The following is a 16,428-nucleotide window of genomic DNA, read 5'->3' as shown; positions in this document are numbered from 1 at the left end:
CTATGAAGGGAAGTAACTGGTTCTATGAAACATACTTATTTCTGAAGTACCTGATCTAGTCATCAAGATCAGAACAGTTTCCCAGAAAAAATACATGCTGACATCCAAAGGCCACTAGAACTTCAAGGTTATGAGAAAAAGTTCCTGATATCCTCACAAAACTCACTGTTCTGAGCCCATTGAAACAGAACAAAACAAAAAGACTACCTAAAATGAAGAGGGTCCTTAGTGGAATGGGGGTGAGAAATGATACAAAAGAGGATAACATGACTGGAATGAAATCAAACAACAGTGTGTTCACATATTAAAGTTATCAATGAAAAACCAAAACAGAAGAACATCTATAAATCCTTTGAGAGTCTACTCTACATGGTCCCATCAGAAAATACAATGTAGCCAGAGTACTGTAAACAAGTAAAAGATGTTGAAATGTGGGGGAAGGTAAAATAGAAAAATAAAATTTGAGGGATTTTAAGAATGGAAGATGATGCTGTCATGGTTTATAGTTCTGTAAAATTAATTCAGTACGATAGAGAACAGTGGGTAGAGTGGGTATGGATAAAAGTTAAGAGGCTGTTATACATACAATTGGAGAAATAATCACTTTGGCTCAAAGAGTGGTGGGAGATTCAGTAGCTACTTAGAAGGTAAAATGGTGGTTGGTATTTTGGAAATGATGTTGAGGAACAGAAAGGGGCCAATTTTGCTATAAGGTTTCTTTTTTTTTCTTGGTCAAATGGTAGTACTGGCCTGGAAGGATGGCTTAGCAGTTAAGACATTTGCCTGAAAAGCCAAAGGACCCAGTTTCAATCTCCAGGACCCATGTTAGCCAGATACACAAGGGGTGCACCTGTCTGGAGTTTGTCTGCAGTAGCTGGAGGCCCTGAAGCAACCATTCTCTGTCTGTCTCTCTTTTTCTCACTCCTCTTTCTCTGTCGAATAAATAAAAATAAAATATTTAAAAATAGTGATGCTATCCATTGTGGCATATGACATAGGGAGGACAAGAATTAAGAAAATGAGTATGAATTCTATTTTAGCACAGTAAACTTGAGGTGTCTTTGAGTAAACTGAGAAAAGTGTGCAAGTGGATGTATGAATTTAAAGTTTAGAAGATAAATCTGGACTTGGGCTGTAATTGGTGTGTCTTAGGACATTGGTAATCACTGAAGCAGTGAGAATCAATGAAAATTCATACTTAGCATGTCACCTGAATACTCCTCAATGTTCAACCAAAGTAAGTTACTTACTCTCTCCAGTAGGATAGGATACATGTAGTCAGATAATTATTAGAATCTCTTAAAGAAAGTCAGGAGTATTATTTTATTAACATTTCACATTAAAATTTAATATATGTTGCTATTTTGTACAAATGTTATTACTTCATTGATAAATCTAGTATGTTAAGATTGATTGTCCTCATACTACAATTATTTCTCTGGTCATAGCATCTCACTGTATATTAAAGAGGACATAGTCCCATCTTAAGATAGTTTATCATCTAGTTTTTATATTATTCTTAAGTTTATTTGATTAAGAGTTTTATTACCTTAGTTTGGGATCTATGAGCCAGTTAAACTGTAAGATGAAGGAAGGTTGAGATAAATTGTTCTTGAATAATAACTTTTCTTAAACTTCCAAAAACATCTTATTGGCTTGAGTATCATGGGGATTTCCTTCATTTATTGACTATTTAGAATTTTGCATGTTCTAGGCATTGAATTATACAATGATGAATAGTACAGAATAGAATGTTATACAAATGAATAGTACAGAATAGAATGTTATACAAGATAATCAACAAAGCCAAATACACCGTCTGGTCCTAGTTGGGTCTAAACCAGCATTTGTTGTGGGAATTAATCTAACATCTAATCTAAAGGTTCTCAAGGTTAAAAAATGGAGTTGTAACAGGATAGGGTAAGGATGCTGCTTAGGCTACCTGAGTGAGTGAGTCTACCTAAAGAGAAAACAATGGTGATTCAACCTGAAAAATACATGTGTGCCAATTGTGCTAAGCAATGTGGCCAGAGGACACAACATGGTCACAAGCCAAAGACAATGTGATAGATGTAAGTGGTGGCAGCTGCTGCCTAGGACTGATTCAGCCAAATGCACCTTTCTCTAGGCAGGTTCTCCCTGCAACACACTCAGTACATGTGTTTCCATGTGAATTAGTAAGAGATTTGGCCTGGCTGATCAGAACACTCTTTTCCTTTGGACAGAGTAAAGCCTGCTAATACAGTAAGGCCTGTGAGGTGCAATTAGATTTTACTGAGTATGACTGAGAGGGGGTGGTTTATTTTCTGATGTGTTTGAATGTTGGGTACAAATAAGGCCAACAAGAAAGAGAAGAGAGAGAGAGAGAGAGCGAATGTGCTAACAGAATGGTCAGGGGACAGTTTCCTGTGGTCTATGAAGTTGGGTTGGGTGGCATTTCAATCTCAAGAACATTCTGGAGGAAGTCTAGTGTAGTCATATTGATTGGGTGGAGAATTAATTAGGGCTGATTCTGGAAATGTAAACGGAGTTCTGTTAGTTTTATAGACTTTGATTAGACAGTTTGTTATTCTAAGAGTATTTGCTATAAAGCATTTGAAATAGACAAGTAAAATTACCCTTTTGTATTTGAAAATTACTCTAGTTTTCAAAGATAGTGGATAACAACAACTGAAAGTTCTCTCAATGGGAAAAGTGGTAAATTTAAGAATTATTATTTTTATTTATTTCTTTATTTATTTGAGAGCGACAGACACAGAGAGAAAGACAGATAGAGGGAGAGAGAGAATGGGCACGTCAGGGCCTCCAGCCTCTGCAAACGAGCTCCAGACTCGTGCGCCCCCTTGTGCATCTGGCTAACGTGGGACCTGGGGAACCGAGCCTCAAACCAGGGTCCTTAGGCTTCACAGGCAAGCACTTAACCGCTAAGCCATCTCTCCAGCCCAAGAATTATTTTTTAATTGTAGAAGCTAATCAAAGGCTTGCAGCAATCGAGGGAGGGTTTGTTGAAGAAAAACAGTTGACTCATCATATTAGTAACTAGCTTAATGGCATTTTATTCTACATTGTTCTCAACTTTCCCTCTCCAGTTCCACAAGTCCTTTTCCTGGCTTATAGTCATAGTGAAAACTAGCTATCTCGTTGCCCCCAGATGAGACAGAGTGAGGGTGGAGTTGCTTCAAAGAGATATATCATCATTTCTCTTGTCTAGTGATTCCCTGGGTGGCATACTTGCAAGACTTTGTTTGACTTGATTCAGAGCCTTCCTAGAAGAAACCTTTTCCACTGAGACATTTGATAAAAAATTATGCATATAACTTATGAACTTATTAGTTACCAGACGAGGCATGCAACAATTGGAGAAAATGCAGAATTAAAGAAAGCTTTGAAAAGGAAATGTTATAGGAGCTTTGAAAAGTTTTAACATGCCTGTGGAACCTCAAGGTCACATGCATTCTATGACAGGATCCAGACTCAGAAAAAATGAAAGAAGGTGAAGGAAGGTCCAAACCATTCAACCCTGGACAATCCTGAGGTTCTGGGCAATCGGGTGGTGAATGATACGGTGATATTATCAACTACATGGTGGAGTCTTTAAGGGATTTCTGAACAGGCACACAAAGCTGCTCAACAAAAGCATTTAAAGACGTTTCTGTTGAATTATTAGCTGGCCAGGAAAAGAATCAAAAGACTTCAGGGGCCACATAAAGCAAATAAATAATACAGAATTAAAAGATTGGTTTAGAAACTACAAAAGAAGTAGTACCTACTTCAAGGGCAGCATGAGTAAAGCTGATGATCTGATTTCCAGGGTTAGCATATTGTATTATCTAAAGTATCCTGCTCTTGCTCCCTCTCTCTCTCTTACTCCATGCAGAGAAGAAAGTATGAGCCCCACACAGACAATAAAGCAATTTGTAGAAACTGTCCAGAAGACACAGAAGACAGGCCTATTAGAAAAAGACTTTAATTCCATTATTTTAAGCAGAAATAAGAAAAACAGGTCTAAAGATTGAGAACAATAGCAAACAAATAACATAAGAAATACAAATATAAGAAACAGAAGATGAAACAAAAGAAACAGGAAAATAACCAAGATGGAAGCTTCACTATAGAACCCCCAATACCAACCTCTGATTCTCCAGGACTTATAGGACTCCTTGTCAGTCATATCTATGGTTCTAGTTTATGGCACAAAATAGACAAAAATATGAACAAACAACTATCAACACATAAGTAAATGGTGAAACATGAAAACATGTTGAAGTCTGCTAATTACAAAACATGCAAATTATATTGTACATACATGCTATTTCTGATTTTAATATCTAAAAGAACTAAATATACATCTATATCTTTACTCCAGAATCTCATTTGTAATAATACATATTAAATAATTTCTGCAACAGCACAAAAATAGCCATACAAAATTATTCACTGCAATAGTGTACTTCCAAAATGTTAGGAATAGTGTAAAGGCCCTTAGACAGAGGGGTTGACTAAGCTGTAGCAAAACCATGTAATGAAGTCCTATGTAGCTACAAAAATATACACTATTATTAATTAATAATTACAAAATAATTTCCAGGATATAGTATGTGAAAAAATGCATGGTAGAAAAAGTTTCTGTAACATTTTTTACCTCCCAAAAGAAAAAATATGGCTGTATTTGTGCACAAAGAAACCCAGCCTAGTTAAGACAGGAACCAATGAGATCAGTGGCCTGTGGGTGTGAGGATGGGGATGAGAATATTTAGAAAGGGTGGAAGTTGGGAAGTGCCTCTTCTTTGTGTATATTTTGGTGTTTTTATTGTATTTATAATCATATTAATTTTTCACATACTCAAAATAAGTGAAACAACCAAGTCAGTAACTACCCCTGAAATTACAGCATCCACAACAAAACAAATGGATACAACATATTTAAAATTAATAACTTAGGTCACACTTAAGTGGTAGGGGCCACAACTAACTTATAAGGCTGGACATGGTAGCACCTATCTATAATTCCAACATTCAGGAGGCTAATGAGGGAGGATTACAAATTTATGGCCAGGAAAAGCAAACAAGCAAGCAAAAACACCCTAACTTGCACAATGGTAACACAGTGTGAAAAGTGGCTAAATAAACTATGGTTTTATCATAAACAAATATACTATGATAGTTTTTTATAATGGGTTCACAATTCTGGAAACTTCCTTTTGAAGATTGCAAAAGCAATAATTTCATGGACAGTGAGTATACCATTTCTCACCTTAAAGAAGGAAGTTAAAAGTATTGAAAGGATGAATGCTAACATTAGCTCTGTAATGTTGGACTGGACTTGGATGTATCAATATGAACCCATAGTTTTTAAAAAACTGATAGAAGATTTATATGTGCATGCAGGCATACACATATTCCTACTGATATTCTTATCTGTAGTTTATATAATATACCACTATTCAAATATTATTAAAAAATTGTCCCATATTTGGCTACTTTGTACCCAGTCTAGTTGACTTTCTGTGATGTCCATTATTTTGTGCACATCTTTTCTAGCAATGTAGATGTTACAGGATCACCTCATACTTCCCTTACCTTAATTCTGAAATGAGACTATTTCTTCTGAGAATCTTGGCTCTTAGTAACTAAGATTTAGGTGCTAGGTGTTGTGATCATTATAGTCTCTAAGCCATCCCAGTGTACAGAGTCAGAAAATTTATAGATATGTATACACACACACACATCTTTTATCTTTATAGTAAATTTATTCATGTAAAAATAAGTTAGTCATCAAGCATGTGGCACATGCCTTTAATCACAGCACCAAGGAGACACAGGTAGGAGGATTGCCATGAGTTTCAGGCCACCCTGAGACTCCATAGTGAATTCCAGGTCAGCCTGGGCTAGAGTGAGACACTACCTCATAAAACCAAAAAAATCAAACAAAAAACCATAACATTATATTTATTGAACTGTTGAAAGTAGACAGCTCTACAGGTATAGTTCCCCTTCAATAGTGTTAAGTATGTTCACATTATTGTGCAGTGAATTTTCTCTAGACCTTTTTTCATCTTGAAAACTGAAACTCCATACCTGGGAAGTTCTAACTCCCTCTCCCTGGTGCCCTTGGTAACCACCTTTCTACATTTGTCACTTTAGAACATTTGCATGAGTGGAACCTTGCCATATCTGTCTATTCAGGACTGGTTTATTTCATTTAGCATAAAATCTTTGAGGTACATACATGTTTCAGTGTGTAACAGCTTTAAAGACAATATACTACTCCACTATTTGCATCTCTCAAAGTGTCTGTATCCATTTGCCTGTGCAAAGATGGGTTGCTTTAGTCACTTGGTATTGTGAATAATGCTGCATGGAAAACAGATATGCAAACCTGCATTTGAGGTCCTATGTTGGTCAGCTGTCTTTTGAGTGAACACAACTCAATGCAGAATAATAAGAAAGGGAAAAAATCACTGTGAAAAATAAACAAAAAACTGAACCCTTATTTCAACCAACTGTTCAAAGTTAGCATGACTAATAATGGGACAAAATGGTATCATCTGCCCCCTGATGTGACAAGCTGGAAAAATACACCACCATTTTTTTTTTTTTTTTGGTAGCCCTACCAAAGTGCCTAAGACTAAACAAGTGGAAATTTATAACAGCAAACTTAAGAACATACTATAGAGATAACCACTCACTCTTTTTCTGTTGTTTTTTTCTGAGGCAGTCTTTCTGTACCAAAAGATGACCTGGAGTTCACTATATAGTCACAGGGTAGCCTCAAACTTTCAGTGAACCTTCTATCTCAGCCTTGAGTGCTAGGATTAAAGGTGTGTGCCACCACACCTGGATACACACTCACTCTTTAAAATTACCATGTTAGGAGCTCCACTGTCAAGTTGGTTAAGGATGTGATACTTATAGAATTACCAAATTTGGTGAGTTAACATCTTAGAAACTCTAGATTAATCAGACTAAGGAGACAGCAACCAAAGGCAATTAATGTGTAATCTCGAAATGGATTCTGGATTATTCTGTACCATTTTTGAATCAATTTTAACAATTTGAATAAAGTCCACTTATCAGATAATAGGATTCTATAGGTGACTAATTCCTGATTTTGATGATTAAACTGAGGTTATGTATGAGAATGTCTATTTCTCAAAAGAGTTACACTAAAGGTAAAAGGAACATATATCTGCAGTTTATTCTAAGATACCTTACAAAATAAATTATAGAGATGGACAGAAGCATAGAAATAGTAAATCACATGTGGCAAAATATCAATATTCCATCCATCTGAGTATATAGGGATAGTTTTACTATATTTAAAAGCTTTTGCTATACTGAAATTATCTCACAATGGACACTTAAAAATAGAATTGTAACAAAATATGAAGAAGAGGTGAGAGGGCAGGAAGTAAAAGCAAGAGAATAGCAGAGCAACTGTTCTTATTCTTAGGCTGCTGCAGAAGAAAGGTACAGAAATGTTTGTCTTTGAGAAACATCTCCAACAAATAATTCATAGAATTTGCTGATGAACTCTGAAAAGGAAATGTAGGAAAATGAGAAATCAAGATGACATCTAGAATCATGGTTTTAGTTCCTGGGAATATTTATGCTTCATTTACTGAAAGTGAAGGCTTAGGGGGAAAAAGATACTAATGGTAAAATGAAGATTATGTTCAAATACATTTCTTCTCTGTTACAAATGCTGTATCTTGTGGGGCAAAGAATAGGTAGTTGTGCCATCTTGGGAGTTTTCAATGCTACCTACCTTTTTTGTTTAAATGCATGTAAGTTTGTGGCAGTCTTCCAAGATTGATTTCATGGGCTTCAACAGGTATTCAAACACTAACTAGTTAAGGTAATACTTGGTAATGTCCAGATCAGAGTACATTGTTTAAAGGTTCTACCAAGTATCAAGATAATAAAGTCCAGGGGCCTCGTTTCAGGTGAATGTGCAATGCAGGCCTATCTTACAAGGATGTCAAGAGGAGCAAACACATTTTTAAAAGTAAATAAAATTATGACCCAATTTATCTGTGATCTCTCATTTCTTAAAATTGCTAGAAATTTGAAATGAATGAAAATGTCCTGATGGTGAGACCATGAACTCCCAGAGTAAACAAAGTATAGCCACTGAAATAGAAGAAGTCTTTGATGATTGGGGATATAATTCCTACAAAGACATAACAATACACAATAATGCCACATCTTGATAGTTGACAGCCACAGATCATACTTTAAAAATCTTTCTTACAAGAAATCCAATCAAATCTAGTAATGCCATCAGAATGACTTACCAGTTTTTCTAATCTCCATTATTGAGAAAATCCCAAGTACCTAACAATTTTTTAAAGGCATGGGGGTTTGTCTCCCAAATGTTAGGTGATATAGCTTATTTTGTGATAGTCAGTTATTTACTATCTACTGTTACTACTCTGATGTGTAACAAAACACTACTAAACTCAGTCATTTCAAATCATAACTATTTTCTTTCACTCTTTGTGGGTTAATTATTTGGAGTAGATTTTATTAGAAGTTTCTTCTAGTCTTGGGTGGATTTTCTATATGGCTTAATGTTAGATGACCACTGAAATTTTTGGCTGCTGTAAGATGGCTTCAGCTGAGCTGCTGGGAATCCTTGATTCTTCCCTAGTCTACCCTAGATTAAGCTATTAGGGACAGGTCTTCATAACTTAGTAGAGCACAAAAGAGTAGCTCAGCTCTACATAAGATATATAGTCAATGCACATCTTTCAAGTCACTTTTTTGACATATTTGCTACTATCTATTAACCAAAGCAGTCAATTAGCTAATAGCTAAGTCAACATGGGTAAAAGATATAAAATGTCAGGACAACCTTGCATCTGGGAATGCTAATAATTGTGGCACTGACATACTCAATTTAGCATAGTCTAATATATTGGCCCCAATTACTTAGTTCTTTCCATAGGAAAATACATAAAGCCCCTGTCAAGGTCCTTAAATTCTTACCCAAATACAGTAACAGACTTCAAATACAAGACCTCATGATCCACACTAAGTTCAGATTGGCTTTCTTGGTTGTGGCTTCTCTTGATATGGAGAGACACTAAATCTATGAATATTTTCAACCAACTCACAACTCAGGATTGAATAGAGAGAGAGAGAAATGACATAAAGATATAGTTCTATTTAGAAGAGAGACATGCAAGCAAACCATTACAGAAATGTCCTTTCCTACAGTTTCAACTAATCTACTTATTCTTGAGCCCTCACTAGAAGAGTCCATAAAATGGAGATTTGTATTAAAAATAAGATCCAGGGCTTTACTCTCTCCTGCCTGTCATGGGCAGAAACTCTTTATATTCTCTCCTCTTAGCCTCACAAAAATTTAAACTTTACCCTCTTGTCTGTGAACTTTAATCATTGGAATACAGAAGACAAGAATCTGGGGACACCCAAAATTATTGTGCATTAGCAGAGGAACCCAATTTATGTTTCATATTCGTGTGCTGGTATATATTGGTGCATTGGTGAGGAACCCCCAAATTCCAGTTTTGTATTGGTTAATTAGCCAAGAATGCCAGAGGTCAGTCCACACTCAGTAGGGCTTGCAACACTTTAACTACATCTACCTGGGTCCCCTCAATTGCCTTCCAAGGCCTGAAAGTTGATAAGAATGAGAATCCCAAAGAGCTATTTGCTGTGTACCAACTTTTCCCTAACTCTTTGTGTTTATTCTCCCACACCCAATGTCTTTATTCAGGACTGTCTTGCTGTGCTATACTAACACACATTTGGGTCCCTTCCACAGACACACTCAGCTTGAAGAAGCCAAATTGGTTATTCCTCAGTTCCCTAACCTAATGGAAGTTAGAGTTATTTCTTCAGGAGAGAGATTGAAGCAGTTTAGGACAACTGGGCCCCTAAAACTAAAAGGAGGAAATATCCTTGAGCCTGCTATTGAACTCTTCACTTTGCTAGAGGTTAGAGAAGGATCTAGCTTCTTCTTATCTCTTGCTGAAAACAGTTCTCTAGATCCATTTTTCCATAGACAACCTGATTCTCTCCCTATGTAGGAGGTCCCCTTTCCTAGAATTAAATTGCTGGAAGAATTAAACCCAAACCTGTCATTACTGCTGACTAAACTCAGCTCCTAAACCTTGGCATCATGGCTGGTTAGCTCAGACCCCATTAGGAATCTATAAATCGGGCTGGAGAGATGGCTTAGCTATTAAAGCACTTGCCTGTGAAACCTAAGGACCCAGGTTCAATTCTCCAGTACACATGTAAGCCAGCTGCACCTGGTGGCACCTGCATCTGGAATTTGTTTACAGTGGCTGGAGGGCCTGGCATGTTTCTTTCTTTCTTTCTTTCTTTTTTTCTTTCTTTCTTTCTTTCTTTCTTTCTTTCTTTCTTTCTTTCTTTCTTTCTTTCTTTCTATCTATCTATCTATCTATCTATCTATCTATCTATCTATCATCTATCTCTAAAATATACTTTTTAAAAAAGAAGAAAAAAGGAAATGGCCCAATTTGGTTCTCTAGGTGGGCTTTACTTCCTCCTGTCTTCTCATGGGCAGGAGCCAATCATACTTTTTCCTCTTAATCTAATAAAATCTCTCTAAACTTAAAAAAAAGGTGAGACCCAAACAACTTAAGCTCTCTTAGTCATTTTTTCTCATAATTATTCCAACCTGAAAGAATGTGACTGTCAATTGAGAATTCTATGTTTGACAAAAAACAAAAACAAAAAAAGACAACCCAGATACAATATTCTTGAGTATTTATTCAAAGGGCACTCAGGCAACATACTGTAGAGATACTTGCATATGTGTTTATATATGCACTATTTACAATAGCCAATATATGGAACAAGACTAGATGTCCATCAACATATGAATGGATAAAAGACTGACATATATACATAGTGAAATTTTATGAAACCATAAAGAAAATAAAATCATGATATTTGCAAGAAAATAGATATAACTGGGATCACCATGTTAAGTGAAAGAAGCCCAACTCAGAAAGTAAGTACCATGTTTTCCTCATATGCAAAATATAAATTTAAACTTCTATATGTGCATTTGTAGGTGATCAAATTAGAAGGGGAATCATGAGATGTAAGGAATAACTCTTACAGGAGATGGGAAATAGGTTCAAAGAATACATGTAATAAGAAAGAAAAAAGGTGGACTAACTGGAGGAAGATAGGAGATCAGCTGGAGGGGTGAGGAGGCAGACAGCAGAGGAGTAGAGGAGGGAAACCATGAAAACAATGTATAATGACACATATGTATGCCATGATGAAATCCTTTAATTTATATTTTAACCTAAAAGTTAATTTAAAAATAGAAATATAGACATTCTCAGTGAAACAAAAGCTCTGGGGATTTGTCATCATTAAGCATGCTTTATATGAGAGTCACTCAGATTAAAATAGATACAACAGCACCTTGAAGCCACATCCAGAATTATCTTTAGTGATGGTAAAAACATGGCTAAATATAAAAGCCAGTTCTATTATAACAGGCAAACATCAAAGTGAATGCTATTGTAATTTTGGCTTGTAGTACCACTGTTTATTTTTGACATGATTTAAAAGATAAATTACTAATCTATACTATTGAGATCTACATCAGCTACTTTTCTTTTTGCTTTATCTGACAAAACTATTTAAGGGAGGCAGTGTTTATTCTGGCTCACAGTGTAGGGGTACAGTCCATATGGCAGGAAAGGCATGGTGGCAAGATTATGAAGTGGCTGGCTGGTGGCTGGCTAGTTACATTGCATCACAGTCATGAGGCAGAGATACATAAATGCTGATGCTCACTATATTATCTTTAATCGATCATGACCTCAGCCCATGGAATGGTGCTGGGTGGATCTCCCCATCTCAGTTAAACCTCCCCAGAAAAACTCGTCCAGACAGTTTTAGAGATTTATCTCTAGGGTGATTATAAATCTAGTCTGGTTAAGTAGGAGGATTAGCCATAACACATCAATATTTAATTTGTTACACAAGCTATATTGGAGAGCTGGGATTAAAAATTGCATGTTATTATTTGTGGATCATCAATTTTATTTTAGATACTTAAAATCTCATGTAAGTATAGGGCATGAAGATAAATGAATGAGAATAATGAGAGAAGGAGGGCAAGAAAGGGAGTGCAGAGTGAATATAATCAAAGTAACAGGACATATTCATATGAAAATGTCTTTATGAAAACTTTCACTATGCATTGTAAATGTATGCCAATAAAATTTATACTAAAAATGATTTAAGGTCTAGTGAGAAGGTCCAGTAATTAAAGGCACTTATTTGTAAAGTCTGACAGGACAGGCTTCATTCCAAAGTACCAGGTAAAGCAAGATGCACAAAGTAGTCCATGCATTTGGAGTTCATTTGCAGTGACCAGAGATACTTGCATGCCCATGCTTGCCCTCTTTCTCTCTCTCTCTCTGTCTTTTTTTTCTTACAAATAAATAAATTAAAAATGACACAATCCTGAATATTACACTCAGAAAAAATTTTAAATTACTTCATTAAAATTAAAACCCTATTTGAATCAAAAAAAATCCATTGAGAAACTAAAAAGAAAGTTCATAGAATGGAAAAATATTTGCAAATCATATATATGTGAAGAGATTTATACTTTGTGAAAAGAGCTCCTGCAACTCAACAAAAAATCAGACAGGTGCTGGAGAGATGGCTGAGTGGCTAAGTGCATGCCTGTGAAGCCTAAGGACCCTGGTTTGAGGCTCGATTCCACAGGACCCATGTAAGCCAGATGCACAAGGTGGCACATACATCTGGAGTTCTTTTGCAGTGGCTGGAGGCCCTGACACACACACATTCTCTATCTATCTACCTCTTTCTCTCTCTGTCACTCTCAAATATATAAATAAAAATAAACAAAAAAAGTCAGATGATCAGGAGCAAAAGTGGGCAAGGAGCTTGAATAGCTATTTCTATAAAGAAGATGTACAAATGGACAGTAAGCATGTGACAGGATGCAACTAATTTAAATATTATAAAAGCTATTTTACCTCTATAGGTAAACATGAAGTTACCACTTTCAAAGGTGCTGAAAAGTTAGCTATCCAATGAAAAAGTTAACTTTCTTTTTGACAAAGAAGCAACTTTAAAAGGGGACATCATATGGCTACTTGCTTAGTAGGATCGATGCTGTAGAACTGTGGCGCACCAGAGGTATACTGAGTTGGGAAGATTTTACTTACAGCATCATGAGAAAATATTAAAAAACAGTACTTCAAAGGAATTAGAGGCAAAAATAATAAAGTAGCCAGATAAGCTATCAATATTTAAAGATGATATGCTTGTATATTTAAAATATACGAGAAAGGGCTGGAGATATGGCTTAGCAGTTAAGGTGCTTGCATTCAAAACCAAAGGACCCATGTTCAATTCCCTAGGAACTCATGTAAGCCAGATGCACAAGGTGGTACATGCGTCTGGAGTTTATTTGCAGAGGCTAGAGTCCCTGACATGCTCATTCTCTCTCTTACTTTTTCTCCCTCTTCTCTTTTTCAAGTAAATAAATAAAAATATTTAAAAATACAGTACAGTGAACTGAACAATTATAAATGGATAATAATTTTTGGTGAAATATGATTGGTGCAATGGGATATTTATGCATGCATGTACGTGCATACATACATACAACACACATACACACCAAATTTGTATAATGAAACTTAACAACTAATATGATGATCCTAGGATGTGGAAGCTTTGAGGGGTGATAAGGTCAAGAGGGTAGAGCTCCCATAAATAGGATTATTGGCTTTAAAGAAGAGACTTCAGAGACCTGCCTTCCCCTTTCCACCATCTGATGACACTGTGAGAAGACAGCTGCCTCTAAAATAAGAAGTAGGACTTCATGGACAGTCTGCCAGTGTTTTGATCTTGGACTTCCCAACTTCCATAAGTGTGAGGAATTTTTTTTTTTTTTTTTTTTTTTGTAGTCTGAGGGTGGCCTTGAACTCATGGTGATCCTCCTACCTCTGCTTCCCTAGTGCTGGGATTAAAGGTGTGTGCCACTACGCCTGGCTAGAGGAATACATTTTTGTTGTTTAGGTACTACTAGGTCTATAGTATTTTGTTATTGCAGTCCAAAAGTAGTAAGGCAGAGGGAAAGTAGGAAAGGCAAATTGTTCACACAGTGAAACATTATCAATGGCTTTAAAACATGACAAAATATAAGTAGATTATGTGCTGGAACAGCAAGCACTAATGCCTTGTTGGTGCAAATATAAATTCCTAGGAATAAGGAGGGTATTGTAGCTACATGTATTAAAATTAGAAATTCTGTACCCTGGGAACCAGTAATTCCACACTTGGTAACTTATCTTATGCATATACTCACATAAGTTCCAAATGATGATTACTGGGACAGTATTGTTTTTAACATTAATTGATTAGAACTAAAACTGCTGACAAGTGACTGGTGATACTGATATGTTTGGGCATCCACACTATGCAGTAGTTAAAAAAAATTGAGAGATGGGGGGCTGGAGAGATGGTTTAGCGGCTAAGCGCTTGCCCGTGAAGCCTAAGGACCCCGGTTGGAGGCTCGGTTCCCCAGGTCCCACGTTAGCCAGATGCACAAGGGGGCGCACGTGTCTGGAGTTCGTTTGCAGAGGCTGGAAGCCCTGGCACGCTCATTCTCTCTCTCTCCCTCTATCTGTCTTTCTCTCTATGTCTGTCGCTCTCAAATAAAATAAAAAAATAAAAAATGTAAAAAAAAAATTGAGAGATGACAAATTGATTGGGAAGGATTCTAAGGAATTTAATAGGTGAAAAAATTCAGAAATCAGATACAGTTTATGCCAAAGAGGGAAATAGGAAAAAGGTATTCCTATTTCCTAGTGTGTACTCGATAGAAACTTTGTAAGAACACAAGAAGCCAGTAGATTTAGATTTTGAAAAAGGCAAGCAGAAGGGCTAGCTAGACTAGGGACTGATTATAAGGAAAAAGTGAAACTTTTCACTCTTTTCCCTGAACATTTTTGCCTTTTTGAACCATCTAATATTTTCTCTGCTGAAAAATGAATACATCAAAAGTAAATAAAAAAGACCTTGCCACTGAAACAAGAAGTTGGAGGGCAGAGGCTGGTGCCAATATACATTCCTATTTCTGCTAGCTTCACATAGCTCCCTGGGTATTTTAAAGATGACCAGAATTCTAAAGGAGAGAGAGAGCAAGCTTACCAATTCTCTGGTGTCTTCTTGCTGATTTCCACTTATAACTCTACTAACACTTTCAAAGCTAGCACCTAGCCAAAAATAAAATGTACATGTGCTTCATGTGTGAAATGATGGGCTCATTGTAATTTTAATTTTTGTTCCCTAATACGCCCTGCTCAGCGAACATAAGAACTCTGAGGAAAGAATTCAAGATAACCACTGGTATGGTAGAAGCAGCGTTATGGAAGATTCGAGTCAGTAGAAAAGAGATAAAAGCAGATTATTATAATATGTTAGAAAGGAGAAAAATAAATCACAATATTGAAGAGTAATGATAAAATTCATAAAATAAGATGGAAGTAAATCCCCTTTGGCCAATATCTGGCGCACAGCTATTTTGTATGGTTGACTGAGAGTACAAATTTAGGCATTAACTGCTAGGGGGTGGAGGGTGAAGGAAACCTCTCTGCATATATAAAACCTAACCAGAAGAGCCACCACACTTCTACACTATGATGAGCTGAGTGGGTCATGATCTGGCCAACAGACTCTATAGGAAAAGAAATAATTAAATGTACTCTATCACTGAGAGTTAGGGCACTGAGGGCTTTCATTAATGTTCCACCTAGCACAGACTCAAAGTTTATTCTACAACACATTTAAGAAAAGTATCAGCCAAAGCCCACTGAAGCAAACTAGGAAATAAGAGAGAAAAAAACTCAATAAAGTATCTACAGAATGACTAGTTCCAAGCAGTATTGCTGCCTCATGTACCCTCCCCGTAAAACGAGTTATGTAATGGAGACCAAAGTCATGAAATGAAAGGGTGTAAATATATGGAGGTATTAACAATAAACCAACCATAAGTTGGAGAAGATCTTGCTAAAAAAAATCTAAGAATCCTTTGTGCAAGGATATTAAAGTGGTGCATTAATTTTTAATTTTTTTCAATTTGCCTTTTAATTTTATTTATAATATTTCTTTTGACTAAGAGAAATATTTCCATTTTATAAGTGAGTTTTATAATCATATGTACTTTATTTTGTTTATATGCTTAAGCTGTTCTTTGTGTATTAGAGATTAGATTAAAATTAAATTATATTTTATTTCCCTTCTTTCCTGGCTTATTAAAACACTATATTCCCTGTATTATGAATTTTCACATATAGATGACTTTATTCCAAGTTTTTCTTCTGGTTCCTGGATGAGTCACATGAATTTAATTGTAAATTTCTA

This window comes from Jaculus jaculus, chromosome 10 (genome assembly GCF_020740685.1).
Source record: "Jaculus jaculus isolate mJacJac1 chromosome 10, mJacJac1.mat.Y.cur, whole genome shotgun sequence".
Classification (NCBI taxonomy): Eukaryota; Metazoa; Chordata; class Mammalia; order Rodentia; family Dipodidae; genus Jaculus; species Jaculus jaculus.
Note: the sequence above shows the minus strand (reverse complement) of the source record.